Consider the following 17,788-nt stretch of genomic DNA (forward strand, 5'->3'; position numbering starts at 1 on the left):
CAATGAGCAATTGTTATAATTAAAAGCAATATTCTAACTTTAATATAGTTAAATTCACCAAATCCAGTGCTATGTCATCTTTGTCATCGATCAACATCGCTCCAACCATCATGTTGATAATTAAAACGTTTACATACCCCTGTTTAAAGAACAAGTAATAGGGCTTACAAAAAATGTGTAAACACACGCTTAAGTTATTCTTGCCACACAAAATTGTTCAATATTTAAATTTGAATGTGTACAGCTTAATCAGCTATGTACGTTGTTTTACTTTAAAAAATATTCCTTTGTATTAAATAGTATTTAAAAATACTTTAGAACTTGTTTAGTTGTTTTAAGTCATGCTTCACTCAACCCACCGAAATGTGCGAAAACCAACTCGCGTTCGGCAATTACTCGTGTAGCTTTTGGTTTTTAATACAAAATGCAATTACAGGCTATGTGATTTAATGTATGACGGAAATGACACATAAATTGTAACTTTATTTTACTTTCTTAAAAAGTGAAATTTGAAAAAAAAGGAAATGCATCTAAATGAGTTAAAATCATTCAATTGGACGAAGCGATTCCCTGACTTTTGATACACTTCAATAATTTACTGCCTTAGTACTTAGAAAAACATTTTCAACAAATAATTAGTGCTCGACGAATGCATTTATGATGTTTTATTTGCAAATAATTAAGTCATTGTACCTTATACGGCCAGTATGAGTTTGAAAACAGGCGTTGAACATCATATGTTTTAACCTACGGCTAAGATACAAGATTTCATAAGTTAAACGATTCGTTGACAGGATGCAAAACAAATTAATATGTCCTGTTCGGATAATGAACGGATATTACATGCACCGTAAGTACAAAGGTATGGAAACGTATATGGTATACTCTGACGCTGTGATGGTGTCTAAATTCTATGACGGCATGATATTAAAAAGGTGTCATGGCGTACAAAATAACTCAACGTGCTGACTAAAACTACGATGGCAAGTCATTTTGACAAGAGTGTAAAATTAGGTGCGAAAAACCTACAAAACAGTGACGAAATACCATGTTATTTAACAGTAAGTCGATATAAACTATTCCGGCATGACCATAATTATTATCGGGGTGTACCATATACGTTTATGTACAAAAGTGAGTTCGTGATATTGAAATGTTACGGAATACCGTTAGGCTATCGTGGTGACACATTACAATCCAGAGGGCGACAATGCGATAGTGCGATAGTACGATGGCGACAATGAGATAGTACGATGGCGACAATGCCAATTTATAACGAAATATGTCTATACACGAGGAAATAAAAAGTAACAACCCTATTTGTGCATTAAAACGCTATGTTAGGAATAGCGATCTGGTTTTGGTTTGTAACATATCGTCTTATATATGTTAACATTACTTCCAAATTATTTGAAAATCCGTCAATTCATGAAGCCGCTTTAGCTCAAAAAAGTCCTAAAGTGATTCGTGTTGAATATCTGACCTTGAAATATAACATTGCCCTTTAAATAATTAACCGCCATTGTGCAGCTTATTGCCAAATGAAAGACGAAACTGTCAAGTTTTATAAAACATAACAACACAAATTACCCTGTGGGATGGAAAGCTGGGTTTATTTTCAAATCTCGGTCTAGCTGGTTTGTTCAAAGAATTTTTAAATATATTTGTTTCTGTTAAATACTCGTTTACAATCACAAATACATGCCAACTAAGAATACAAGTCGTGAGAAACAATCGGGGTATCCTACTCGACCTTTCCTGATTCCCATAACCTTACTAGCTGAACTTATTTATGCTTTCATCGCTTAAGTAACGAATACACTATTTATTAAGAATCAGAGAGGCTAAACTAAAATGTCTATATAAATACAGACACCAACTAAAATCGATTTGAATGTCAACTAAAATGCCTCGGAAATGCACGTTCGGCAGCTGAAATCTTTATGGCATTAACAATCATCCGAATTTTAACTTTTATTCTGCAGGTTCAAATCGACCATAACGAACTCTGCCATATTTAATCATCACATATATCGATAGTCTTTGAGTGTAGCATCAATATAAAAAATATAGTGTATAATTATGTAGCGTATATAGAATGCGAGAATAACAAACATACGACATAACACAATATAAAATGACTTCGCTTTTCACTACACCATTCACCCACATGAGTTTAGACGAGTATCTACATTTTGATCATATGAAAAGTCTTGATCGCACCCATTGACTTAAACGCTTTCTCATTAAGAGCATGGCCTCAATGATATATTGATATATATGGACATCTACTATAATCATGTTCCAGTGATTTACATTTTTCGACCAATCAAAATGTAGCTTAATACTAAATTTAGGTACATTACAATTAAGTAATAACATCGTTTCTGGTTTGTAGTTGAGATAACCTGCGTGATAACGTTAAACGTCTTTGCTTGAAACGCAATGATGTAATCCAATCGATTGAAATGTTCAATTAATTGAGTAACTTTTAATATTACACAAGGTATTTGCAGTTATGAGTTGTGCTTGAATATGCAGCTTAGCTGTTAGCAGTAATAAACTACGAAAGACGACGGTAGCTAAATGTACCACGATTCCGCTTAGCTGTTGTTTAAACCAAGAACTTTGTGAGAAACCTTAAGATATATTTGGGGTAGAGATGTTTAGATATAAATATTTTCTTCTCGTTAGTTCAAATATTTTAAGATATAAATATTTTCTTCTCTATAAAATATTCGACCCAGTAAATCATTCGCTGTTTCTGTTTATGTTTGCATAGGTAAACCAGTTCACACGGACACTTGGTATTCATCCAACATTGTAATGAACAACATTAGGGATTGAATGATGCTCACATAACTTAAGTAACGTTTTTGAATGAAAATTGCACGTATGTGATGCCAACCACACGAGGCATAAGTGTAACTTATAAGTAACTTAAGCAGTTATTTCAACCATCTCCACTGATGGCTTCTTTTCAAAATTACCGTAAATATAAATACATGTAGGTTCTTTATCCTTAAATGAGAAACGCCCTTTAATGTAAACAACGCATTTGAACAGTGCAAAGCATAATACAATTTGAAAATGAAATCAGTGTTATCTAGTGTATGAATTTTGTAAATACAATAAAAACAATTAATAAATTAAACATAGATGCTTAAATAAGAATATTAACCCATTTATGCCAAGCGTCTAGAAAAAAAGGCATTGGCAAACAGCGTAGACCCAGATGAGACGCCACATGACCCGGCGTCTCATCAGGGTCTGCGCTGTTTGCTTCTAGGAATTTCTGTAAGAAATATTCTAAATGTAGAAATAAATATACCAGACATCCCTAATTTTGGAAATAAATTGATCCAATTTAGGAGGATGGGAGAGTCCACTAGGCATAATTGGGTTAAAGAAATAACTAAATTTTTGTTTGCGATGTATTGACCCAGGTACATATAGAATGTTGTCCCTGTCTATCAAATCACGGAAAGCAGAACAATCACAACAGTATGATAACTATAACTTGAAAAATGCAATTGATCTGAACAACTTTTGTTTCTTTTTCTAAATGCTACATACCAATTAAATATATTTGTATGGACAAACACCTTTTTACTTCCTATTATATTAGTGACATCTGGTTGTCTAAGTTGTAGATAAAAAATATTAATCAGAAACGAATCCGTAAATATTGATGTGTGAGTGTTATGGTAAAGTTTTTATAATCACATAGTGATTCTTAAAAAAATATTTGGATGAAGTATTTTATTTTAACCTTAGATCAACACTTCGTTTTTTTTATACCAACATGGCCTTATCAACATAAGAACTTTCCATTTTCAAAGCGATTATAGCCTTTTGCGCAAAAATATGACGTCGTTTCCATGCCAACAAAAGTGCTGGCAACACTTCCTACACATCCTGATTACAAAAACACCAACGAAATTTCAATAACTATACATTTGATGTAATGTGCTCACGATGACCTCGGGTTGGATATACATACATATTAATATCTTGGGTTTTGATAGTATTATTGCATAAACTCATTGTCATTTTGACCCGAAACAAGTTGTTATTTAATTCTAACCTTTAAAATATATATACAGTCCACGTCGCGACAAAACTTCCTAAATGGCATTTATCGCGTTTATGGGAAAATCCGCTTAAACTGACGGCATTGTTTTACCCGGGGTAAGTATTTAAGTGTTTAGTGAAAAAAAGTGATTTGAGAAATTGTTGTGATTTTCGGAAAAAAACATGACGGATGAAGAAATGAAGGTCAACATGTGTTTGTTCATGATCGTAGTTTTATGAAATTTTATGTTTGAAATATGTTAATTTCTTTTGCTGTCATAACAAGAACCGTCTGAATTGAACGTAAAACAAAATGTTGCGTTAACTTTGGGCTATCAAAATCGAAATCCATAAGTATTATGTAATTCTTCATAAAACTGTAGTCTTTCTGTATATTTTAAAGCAATATTAATCCCACACTAACCCTAAAAGCTCAAGCATGTAGATTGTAAGCATGTAGTTTGCAAGCATGTAGTCTGCAAGCATGTAGTCTGCAAGCATGTAGTTTGCAAGCATGTAGTTTGCAAGCATGTAGTTTGCAAGCATGTAGTTGGAAACCAATTATTTTGCAATCATGTAGTTTGCAAGCACGTAGTTTGCAAGCACGTAGTTATGATAGATTGTTAAGATTGTTATATAATAGCTCAACAAAGCAACCAATAGTGGTGTACGTGTGTTGTTATAAGAAAATATTAACAGCATGATAAAGTTTTGACATTTCAATATTGTAGAGTCATTCTCGTAATTTAATTATTACTGTTAATATGCCACGGTAATTTCGTATTGCAACATCAGTTAAGTCTGTTGTGTAATTGATGCAATCACGGTTCGATATAGGTTGTCTTGTCAGTAATTCAATGCCTATCTTCGGAGAGTGTTTATGTACTTGTATTATTTGTCATTTTCAGCTGTTTACATGCAAATTATTTATTATTTACCTTATATTGAATAGTTATCACCTTACATAGAGCAAATGCGATTTAATAAAAAAATAAAGCGCTCCAAGTTCACCTACAGGCAAAGTGCATCATGTTCAAATATGTTTATATATAAACGACTAAACATCTATACGTGTAGAAGACTAATGAATTAAATGACGATACGTTTAGAAATGCAGCTGTATATTGCCAATTGTAATTCACGGAATCCTTGCAAAAATCCACGCTCCTTCATGTACAAAAAACATTTGTTTTTGTCCTGTTTCTCGTGTAATGGTGATACTAGATAATAATTACATAGCAATGCCTTTTGTTAACAAGGGTAAAATTCCACAGACCTACTAGACACTTATTCCGTGCGAAGTTCGATTACATTGTACCGGATTGCACCGTAAATACTTGAAATGTTTAGACAGTAATTCAACAACTGACTGGTGATTAATTAAACAGAGCCGACGTTGAAGTTAATTGATGCGCCATGCGCTGTTGATCCTACCATAAACGTACGCAACACTCAAAAATACAATCAAGATGTTACCATCATGTACAAATGAATTGTTGCAGCTGTTTATAGCATACTGTTCATATAAACAAACCATTATTAGTAGTTGGACACGTTTAAATGCCATTTGAGGTGTGCACAATTTGTTATGCAATAGCATTTTTTTAATTTGTTATAAGGTAACAGCTATAGTTAACATATTATATCCAAGCGGATACAGAACACATATTGTTTTTATCGCAGTATACAGCTCTATAATTTTGTCGGAAGACCTTTAATTGATATCTGCGATTTCTTATATGCACAATAATATCTATTGAATCAATTCTTATGCAACACACTCATTATAATGTTCATTAGCATAGCATTTTCAATATAGTTGAACGTGTATGAGCCCCATTAATTGTTATAATTTATCAACAAGTAATGTATATGCATTATAATCTTATTACGTTGGGATTTATACAATGTACCTTTAAGAATGTTTATTTTTCATAAATAGTGTGTATGTCCTCTGAAAGCCCTGTTATTTAGCTTATTTTCTCCAAGTATACAACTTTAACTCGTACTTGTCTAAGGGCAACTTTTTACATGTAATGGATGATCGCAACTTTCGCGTAATGAATTAAAATATATCTCGCAAGTAGGCGAGAACTCTAATATGAATTTAATTGGATAATGCTTAAAGTTAAAGTTAAACAACGAACAAACAGAAAACAATATTAAGTTGGCCCTCTATATGTCGGCAATTCAACTTGGGTGATTATAAGCGAAGTTATTTATGAGATCCTTGATGTATTCTGGATAAAGATGTTTACATTGATAGTTTATTCTCTGTAAACTGCTAAACTCCCTGGAAACGTTTTGTTTAAATTATTTGACACGTTCACATGAACAGGTGGGGTTCATTGAATTTAGCCCACCTTGCTTTTGCTGGCATGTAGGATGAAAGAATATAGACAAAACACAAGTCACGTTTTTTGAAGTTTTTGTTACACGAATGTGTTTCCACCCGTACGTTGGTACATTTTGAAATGCAGTAACCGTTTTTAAGAACATGTCTTTCAATGGTCTTTTTAAAAAAGTTACGGGACCAGTGGTAATTTATTAAACAAAGCAATTTCAGATTAATGCTGTGTTAAAATAAGCAATTTCTCTCTCTGCATCAACCGTACATGTAGTGAAAAAATAGATCAGTATTAAACAAACAGCGGTAAGATATTAAGTGGTATTTTCTTCATCACATAAAAACATTTATGAGTGAACAACGTTAAAACAGTATATATACATTTAATGTACAACATATTGGTAAACAGTATATGTATGCATTTTTTTAAAGAAATTCCCTTTAGTAGTTTAGATAGTATTGAACAACATACTGCATTTATTTATTCTTTTTTCAAACATATTAAAGACCTAAATATCTAACAGTTTGTAAAAGTTGAAAATAAAATATTACAGATAGTAACAGACACTATTTAATCTTAGACAATTGGGCTCCGTGCTACTGTTATACGAATGATTATAATATGATGATTTAAACTCACTTAGCCTCAAAAAGGTTTTGGAAATATAATCTTGAAATACATTGCTTGCGATAATGTTTATATGAAACTTGAAACTTCAATGAATGCGACTGGAATCACACACAGTATCAATAGTTGTTATTTTTTTCATAATAGTTGTGCTAATTGCCCAAATAAGAAAAAAGTCTATCATCTCTCGAAATAGACGTCACATTTTTACAACTTACTTTTAAACTACACCGTATAAGACATGAGTTGTTTTTTATTATTACAGCTATTTGATAAACAGGAACATTTTTTTTACGAACATTAGCCTATAAGTATACAACTTTGAAAATATTCCGTAAACTTTTAGCCTTTAGACGAGAAGCACAGACAGTTTAAGTGCATATTGAAATAAAACATGCAACATTCGAACGTTAAGTGCACACATCAAACGTACGCTTGTCATTTCAAATTAGGATTGAAGTCTTGTGCAACGGGATCGCAGTTTTGTGAAATTGGGCCGCAGTTGCGCATCCATTAAATAATCTCGTGCATGTTGTTGTTGTTGTATTTGCCCCTTATTCGATTAATATTAAATATTGATGTGCGATCTGATAAAGTCATATCATATATAACCACAGCAATATACCTGCTGTATGTCCTCTTGTGAAGAAAAGTTGTCAGATTATTTTTATATTGCTACACGACTACAAATTATGTGACTGATTCATTGAATTTTCTGCGTGAAACGATTTTGAAACACAGTAATTTACGATGCATACTGATAGTTTTTTATTTAACACAAAGCTGTATGCAAAGAGCACTTGATGTTATAATGTTACCCTGTGTTAGTGCGTTCTATGCACACAGGGTTTGGAAAGTGCATGCCGATATAACATTCCACTTGGCATCGTTAGGCGGCACGATTTCCCTCAAGGCACATCCACTACCTTTATGTTCTTTGTAAATTGCGTCAATTAAATACAATGGTGTATATAACTTTGATCGTATCGATTGTTTTATCTGTAACTTCTGATAAATGTCCATTCCATACCAGTATAAACTTAGCTAAAATTGATAAGCAGTACGGTGCGTCGCGTGTTATGCATGTGGAATTGTCGGATTTGGTTTAATAACATTTCCTAAGAATATATCATGTATATTTGATAACCTACTTTACTATTAAAATTATAATGTATGGTTGTAAACTATTATTACTCTAACTTTTCGGACACTAAACAATATTCTTTTGTTCATGTCAGAAAATTTAGAATCGAAAAATATTCAATCATTACAGCTGTCCGAAAATGTAGAGACAAAAATTAAGGTGTCCGGAAAGTCTAATTTTATTAAAATAAGCAATCAATCAAGGTACCCTATTTTGTGTATGATGAACTTTTTTTGTTCTGCTTAAAAAGAAATACAACTTTATAGCTTTGCTTACTCTTGCTTGGAATGATATAGAACAAAAAAGTAAAAACAGACAACATTCTGCTTCCTTAATAGGACGACACTGTTTCAAATTGGGTGAATCCATCATTTTCTATGGGCATACATGGTTATTTACCCAAATACGCGAATGTATTAATAGTCATTGCCCTCAAGCGTGCATCTGCCAGGTTTTATGACCTTAATCCGGTTGTAAAAATCCATGATCGAAGTGACTACGTTTGGTCATTAAAGTTCAGGAAAGCAAAAAAAAACATTCCAGAATTGGCAATCGCAAAGCATTATATACTCTTATATATTTTTATTTTCATTTCAATCGTTTTGCTTTTTATTCCGGGAAACTAATTCAATAAAACGTTCAGATTGCCTTTCTAATCAATACCTGTTGTTTGTCAATGTTGGAAAGTTTCATTTTAAGGAACTTGTCACCTTCTATGTGTATATACATGTATTCATATAACTATACGTTGATACTTATATTCTGTAATATAACTGTATTCATTCGTCATTAGAAATGTACTCCTTTCTGTTACATACCATGGTCTGGCTTGCTCCAATGTGTCTCCAATGTTTTGAATCTCTAAGTTTCCCTGGTATCATTCTATCATATGATATGCTTTATTCAGGAAAAAAGGCAATATGCCCATCATCCCACATATAACACAATACAAAGAAATATATAACGGTTGATGGTGAGGCATGTTAAATAGTGTTAAGTATCTGTACACACACACGGTAACTGAAAGATACAGCAACATTTTGTTTGGATAATAAAACACGTTTGAAAGCAATGGAAGGAAAAAAATCAAACCTTTATCTTAGTCCAGAGATTGGGTTCTTTCGGACAAAAATGCCAATTATAGCTTAATGACATGGAATTATGTATTAAAAAGTGTAAATTAAAAATATGAAAAGTATTTTTTGAATACATTAAACAATATATGTTATATGCTCCACAAATGAAGATCGGAATGAACTCAAAAATGAGTAAACACACTAAAAAGGTTATTAAATCTAGGCGACTTAATCAATATTAGAAAAATATTAATCATTTTAAAGATGTGAATGGTATATTCCTAAATAGAAAGCCAAACATAAAGGAAAACGTACGAGGGCATGACAACGTGTTTCGTTTCAGTTAAAAGTACATACATGTTTTTTATTTGCTTCCTAGCATTTTTTGGCATTAGTTGGTCACTTTAAGTTAGTACTGGACCGTTATGAATTAAACAGAAACTATAAAAATTTAACTTCCTGAACGTTCATTGTGTGGTTCGTTGTATAAACATATATTTGTGTGTTTAAATTGTACAACTTCCTGATTGTTCTTATTTTGTGTTAAGTCTGTACTTTATGATGGTCATTTTACAATTTATAGCATTGATAATTTAAGAATTATAATTTAAAACAATAGATGTATTGATAGTGTGGATATATATTAGTGAAAAAACGTGTGTTTTTCAGTAAATATCGCATGAATAAATAATTGTCTTGTTTTATGCATTGCTATATTTTGGATAAATCATGTTATTCCAAAACCATTTCTAAGACGTCATTTTCGTTGCTCAATATTTGTTTTTTCCCCATCATGTTAGGAATTTACTTGTATTGTCGTCTTATATCGAATTTATATTTCATATAATCCAAAAACAAGATGCTAGCAATGCATATTTCAATAGTATAATAAATTATATTCGTATTTGCTTGACGTTGGGGTTCGCTCCGATACGCTATTGCTGGAGGACACGTTGTGGGATGCGGCATAATCAACATAATTATTTTAGGCCTAACAACACTCCACATTTTGATTTACAATACATTTGTTTCTTTGCACATTTGTATGATTAATATTGTACAAATAAAGTATTCAAACATTATAACGGTTTGCCCTGACATTTCTTAGTCGATGTACCGTGAATTTAAAGTTATTATTATTCGCACGTTTTCCGAAGGCATCACCTTCCTCTTATCACAGATATAATGTATACGAATTGACACTTTATTACATTTTCGCAAGTATCTTTATGCATTATACATTTAATGTAACATAAATGCGACTCGAAAACTAATCTACGCAATAACATCCTGTTCTGGATAATTATATCGAAAGTAAGATCAACTAGTATTGAATCTGATTGATGGTGATTTATTATCGACGTTTCAAATAATAGTGATATCATGACGATCAACACCATTACAAAACTACATTACTTTACTATCAATAAGAAAAACTAAGCCAGGATATTATACTATTTGTATTTCCTTTTCAGAACAATAATATGCAATGTATTTTCTTATTTATTTTTTTGTGTGAGAATATTCAGTATATGCGATATAAAAGAATCAATACACCAAACATTGAAACTCATTGCCATATCAAGCGACGGCCTTGAACATTTCCCAGGAAATTAAAACTGATAACAAAGTTGAATTGGTGAATGTTAATAATAAAATGGAAATCAAACAGTCCTGTCGATTCTGCATCTTTATATTATTTTAACGCATGTTATGCACATAAAACTCAAATTCCATGTTTATTTTCAGCCGTAAGCCGCAAGGTAACAAATTAAGGGACTTATAAGCATTGCATTGCAATAAAACATGCGTGTTTCTTGCTCTATAAAATATTTTATGTTGAAAACTTACGTTCATTTTTGCTTTCGATACAATTTTAAGATAAAATACCGTGGTCTTCTTATGATTTGTCGGTTATCCATGATAACAAATGGTTTAACCGACAGCCCTTTGAACGAAAGAATTAAGGTTGTTTTAAGTTGCAATCTAATTTCCTAAATTGTGTTCATGTCCATGACAACATATAGAAGGTATACGAATAAGGCGTTTGACGTATGACTTAAAGATTGACCGAAATTTGGGCCAAAAAGGAAATGAGACTATAGTATAATTTAAGAACTAAACTAGTGATTGATGAATTAAATGTCGCATAACATAATAACTGACAAAAATTGACATAAGAGTCCGTTAACGCCGTAAAGATGAACGATAAGAAAAAGCAATGTATGTTCGAAAACAGACGATAACAAAATCCATTCTATAAAACTACGTTCCTTATCGATATACATATATTGCTATAAAAATCCCCTCTCCTTATTGTATGTAAATATGGTCGGTACTGTTTGTTTTACTACTATTCTCTAATTACGAACCGTTTAGAGTTCTCTAGTGCACATGATAGGTATCAAAGCAGATTTATCACCCTTCTATTGATTTGGTGTTCACTGCTCCTGTCGATACCAAAATGCTAATAGCGTTTTATTATTAAGCGCATAAAGTAAGATTAATTTCACTTTAGCATTGCTTTTCGGCCATTATCCTTAATCATTGAAAGATTGAAATATGCCCCAAGAGTGCTATTAACTGCAATTGTACGATGAGAATCTTATAAATTGGTGTTAGTTATCTTTATGTGCACTTTTTTATGATTGCCTGTCAAATATTGGAAATTATATATGCTTACATTCTGATAGTTCAAACTTTATGTTGTTATTTATATTTGCTGAATTTTGATTTAATATATTATAATATTATGTTTTATCGAAATGTCACACACCATGGTCAAAAACTTTATCAGGCATAGTTTATGTATACTTTGTTAGAACCATTGTTTGCAAATAAAAAAAAACCCATGTAATTATGTATACAATATATGCTTTATAATGAATAAAAAATGTTTTATGTTACATATTGCATATTGGGTATGTTTGCACGTTAACTGTTCAAATAAAATGTACGTGCATGTGTTGATGTATTTTAGATTTATATGCAATTTATACTATGTACATATAATTACTTTTTGCATGTTTACCTTAATGATAGTATTATCGAATATAATGATTGCCGTCTGGAACATAAAACCAACTGGTCTTTTGCATAAATATGATTTAAATCAGCTTAACGACATTCTAACGGACTGTTAAATCGAAAAGCATTAAAAACGATGAAATATTAAGAACTTCAGCTTCATACCGTACATTTTCATGCTCTTAATCCATACGATAAACACGACGTATGTTTTTTTTTCATGTTTCTTTTGCCCGTTTCATATAAGATCGTATGTGTTAGGCAACCTTTGTATTTCTATCAAGGGAGATATTAAACAGACCAACTAGACACTTATGTCGATTACATGGTACTGATTTACATTGTAAATACTTTAATTGTTTATAGATTAATTCAACAACACACTGGTGATTAATTGTTCAGCGCTGAAGTTAATCGATGTGCCTTTCACTGTCGATCCGATCATTTACGCACGGAATGCTCGAACAAGTAATAAGAAAAGCTGCTACCAACAAGTAAAACTTGACCGTGATAACATTATAATATACTGACTTTCATATGTTCAATATGCAATATGCAATAGGTGTATCATACTATTACCGAGCAATGTAATTCAATTACACATATCTATATTTCTTTTCATTACAAATAAAAACATGTTCAGGACCTATTTACCACATTTAAGATAATACACGACATGAGATGCAGTTCATAGAAGAAGGACAAAGTCTACACGCTCTTAAAATTATTTTGAAGGTTATGAAAATGTCAACATAAATTAAATTAGAATAACAACAATGCAGAAAAACATATAAACATATGTAAATTAGATGTATTTACCAATAATAAACGAAACGTTGACAAAGACTTCCAAATATGTTTTTCTGAGCGCTTAGTTTATTCAACTGGGAAATGAAATTGTATTAATAGCTAGAACTGTTTGGTAAGAATCAACGAATCGGTTTGCGTAATGTTGTCCAATGTAAGACAGGTCTAAATGGGCCCATTTAATAAATAATATTGTAATCAACGTATAAAAATGACACGTACATATATTGAAGTATATTGGTGAAACTGAAGGTTGTGCTCATATACCGGGTTTTAGAACAAATAGATACTAAGAGGTAATTAGTGTCTCATTGAACACTTATCTGACAAGGATTGGTCCTTTTGTTATTGTATGTTTCTTTGCTTGGCATATCAAGTATAAACCCGAACATAGACTGCGATTTTGTGAGTTGAAAACTTGACAGGTACAAATTCTATATGATGTGTCCATGATGTTGTATATATAATCAAACTTTTTTAATTGTTATTTTCTCAGCACACTGAATCATTTTTATCAATATTTAGTCAGTAAGCTCTGGACAATATATGTGAAAAGGTGTAAAATGCATGTAAGTAAAGTGTCGTCCGAGATTAGCCTGTTCAGTCCGCACAGGCTTATCAGGGACAACAATTTCCGCCTTAATAAGATTTTTGCTATAAAAAGACTTTCTTTAAATGAAAAATATCATACAAGCGGAAGTGTCGTCCCTGGCTAATCTGGGACGATACTTTTCGCACTTTCATTAAACCCCTTAACACAGAGCACCGGTCATATCTATTTGCCAATTGTATGGACATAATACAAGTAATGTCAATTCAATAAACATTGTATGAGCCCCTTTAGTTTTGACTTGTTTCAATAATATCTTGCAATATAATCTTGTTTGGAATAAAACACTAGGGTTCAACTTAAGAACATTTTGTTTGCATTGAAATGCTCCGTCTCTGTAAACGATGTTTTATATAGTTAGTTTTCTTGAACAAAACACATTTTGCAAATCAGTGAATATTTTAACACCGTTTTAAACATATTGAATGACGTTTTTGTAATATTTTTTTTTGTCCTCAATTAACTGTAGATTGTCAGGTATTTATTCTGTCGGATTTCTTTGTTCTGAACAAAGCACATTTATATGGCAATATTATGGGTTCGATACTTTATCATTCAGAATGAATATTAAAAAAAATCTTTGAAAAAACATATAAACAATCGAGCGCAAAGTGAAAAAAACACATGTAAATTTATTGATAAAATTGACTACGCTCGTTAAAGTGAATACGCAGCTTTCTTTCCAATGACGGATAGTAAAATACATTGCAATGTTTTACACAAATAGACACCAACAGGAGACTTCTTTTTACATTAAATCTTGATCTTTTCTGTAAATGTTTTATCTGTATTATTTTTCAATGCTCCTTGAGTTGTCAAATATACTGAAAGACGCAGCTGATAGTAACCTGAAATTGGAGAGACATTTTAAGGAGATAATTAGTGTAAACATGTACTTACGTTTTATTTACGTTATGAGCCAAATCTTCTATTCAAACCAGTGCAAAACACACACTCAATAAACTGTGGTCACCACCTTTGAGCGGTTAATGCCTTTCACGGTGATGTGGGGGGAGGGGGGTATACTGTTTGATATCTAGCCTTAACTCACTCTTAGCCCCATTAGCCCCAAAATAAATAAGAAAACAGACAATATGTTAATAAAAGATTTAACGCATTTCATCGCTTTAAAAGAATACAAAAGAAACACAGCTAACTTGTTTGAATACAATGCTGCACATTTGTGTTACCTCTCAGGCGTGCATGCTTTATGACTATAATTTCAAATGCCTCAAACACTGACATAAGAACTAGAGTGCGCTTTATATCATATAAAGACCACTTTTTTTCATCAATACGAAAATTTCCTACTCTGAATTCTCAGTTAAAAGGGTCAGTTAAAAGGGTCAGCGCAAACGTACATTGAAATTGAAACAGTATTAAACATACAAACAGACAGACAGACCGATAGACAGCTAGACATACAGAAAGATACAGATATACAGACAGACAAATATACAGAGAGACAGACGGACAGCCGGATGGACGGAAAGGCTAACAGACAGACAGACAGACAGACAGACAAACGGAAAGACAGACAGGCAGACAGACAGACTTAGTATTTTAGCAGCTGCAAAATCATCAAATATACTTGTTCCAACCAGCATTCCAATACCATACATTTTTATACATGTATATTTATTATATTTCTGACGTTGCTCTCGTGTGTATATCTTACATTTGCAGAATATTAACTGCTTTTTTATCACCAAACATCATATATAAATCATAATCAATGACTCATACAAAATAGAACATTGATATAGGAAGAGACATTGGCTATTTTATTATATCAGCCCACTTCATGTTTGTAGATGCGTTCAACTCAATTTGCCTAAGGGCGTTTTTTTTTCATACCTCACGTCTTTAAATACCCCACGCACCATGTGTCTGTAAACAGGTAATGCTGTTACCGCATGTTAGATTTTAGAAACTACTTGAGATACCTACTGCTGTATAATTAAACCACCGGTACAATATGCCTTATCTATTAGAATCGTTGAGGTAATTGCACGAATGAAAACATAGAAATCAACTTTCGAAACATACGTCACAAATGTCAATGCCCGAATGAAGGACAGAAATACGTCACAAATTGTACCACTTGATTGTAAAATCGTTATGTCACTATTTCTATTTTCGAACGAGTTTAATTATTTTTGTATGTCAAGATTGAAAGTTTCTATATAAATAATCACGAAGGCTTACGGAAAAGTGGAATTTCAAACAGATGGAGGGACACTATTTTAACCCATTTATGCCTAGTGGACTCTCCCATCCTTCTAAATTGGATCAATTTATTTCCAAAATTAGGGATGTCTAGTATATTTATTTCTATATCTAGAACATTTCTTACAGAACTTCCTATAAGCAAACAGCGCAGACCCTGATGACACGCCGCATCATGCGGCACGTCATCTGGGTCTACGCTGTTTGCCAAGACATTTTTTCTAGACGCTAGACATAAATGGGTTAATATTTTGCATTTGTGAAGGTCTTACAAATAACATCCGTTTCGATTTGGTAGCGACTCAAGTACGATGAAAGACGTGATCTAAAAGGTAAAGTTGCAAGTGAGCGACTTCAATTGTTTATTACGCATACGTGAAGAGTATTTATTTTATTTTAAACGTCCTCTATAAGCGTGTGTTGTGGACGAAAATTAAAATTGACATTTAAATCGATGAAACCCTCATGTATACATGTTGAATATATTTATGTTGACATGCATTTCTTATAATCGACGTGGCCATGATATGCCCTTATTAGAGAAGGCCAAAACATCCCAATGAAAATTACGTAAACAAAATGCATTCGTAGGTGTGCTACATTACTATTGCATGTACCTGTTCGATTGACATCTATTAGATACGGATAAGGGAAACAGTGCATAGTTAATGTATTTTGTAGCACATCGTCGTATGCAAAAAAGTAAATTTTGTTATTTAACTGTATGTATAACTGCGTTCACGGAACGTAATTTCTGTAAAAGCTATATGTCTATGTAACATTTCCGCTTGGCATCCTTGGGCGGCATGGTTTGCCTCAAGGTGCTTCGGCTCCCCTATATTTTCTGGAACTTGCGTCGATTATCGCTCGATTACGCATACATAATTTGATAGTAGCAATTGTTTTATTTGTGATTGCTGGTAAGTTTCTAGTTCATACTTGTATAAACTGCACTATAATTGATAAGCGTTGCACTATTTGTACTCCTGAGCTTTGATTACTCGTATGTTACGCATAAGGAACACTTTTTTTCGTTGTTTTGATGTAATAAAGATAAGATATCGTCCATATCATAACTCACCACAGTTAAATAATGTCTTTTTAAACCGTTTTACTAAAACAATTATTGCCTTTGTCGTATTTGATGCTTGTTTGCTATATTATATTATCGTATATAAAGCATACATTATTGCAATTGTATTGGTAATGTTGTGTTCAAAGCCAATTATCAAATGAAGAACAAAAACAAATATGCGGAAATATATGAAATTCAAAAACAAGTCATGATCAGTTAGAAACATTATTCTCTAGATTAAATACGAATATTGTTAAGTGTGTGTATTATGGTGCATAGTTGTTTGATTTTTGTTTAATACGGCAAAAATAATTTTTCAAGTCAAATGAGAAATAAATATGCTCACAAGCAATTATGCGAGTGAAAATGTATATAATGACATCGATAAGTATTTTCAATTTTTAGTTTTGTGTGTCAACTTAATTTAATAACAATCAACACTTAATGTATTCGAAACGCTTTTTGTGTTTAGTGTGCCATTGGGACGGCTCGTGCAAAATATTTATGCGATAATATTATTTTACATTCTATGAAATTATATCATTGTTCATATATAGTAAATATAGATATTTCCTCACTGACTTAAATGTATCAAACATGACAAGAAAATAAAAGGATAATAATAAATCGTAATTACTGTGTTTGTTCCAAGGCCAGGGGTAATTAAATAAGTGATATCTCTCTCTTCATCAACCGTACATGCAGTGAAAAATAGATTAGTATAAAACTAACATCGGTAAGATATTAAGTGGTATTTTCTTCATCACATCA

At 32.1% G+C, this 17,788-nt stretch overlaps 1 protein-coding gene across 1 annotated transcript in view; it reads right to left on the bottom strand.

Moving 5' to 3' along the window:
• Window positions 1-17,788, bottom strand: part of LOC127844097 (sodium-dependent dopamine transporter-like) — an 83,352-nt gene that overhangs the window by 52,890 nt on the left and 12,674 nt on the right. The window lies entirely within an intron of this gene.

The sequence above is a fragment of the Dreissena polymorpha genome, chromosome 9 (genome assembly GCF_020536995.1).
Source record: "Dreissena polymorpha isolate Duluth1 chromosome 9, UMN_Dpol_1.0, whole genome shotgun sequence".
Classification (NCBI taxonomy): Eukaryota; Metazoa; Mollusca; class Bivalvia; order Myida; family Dreissenidae; genus Dreissena; species Dreissena polymorpha.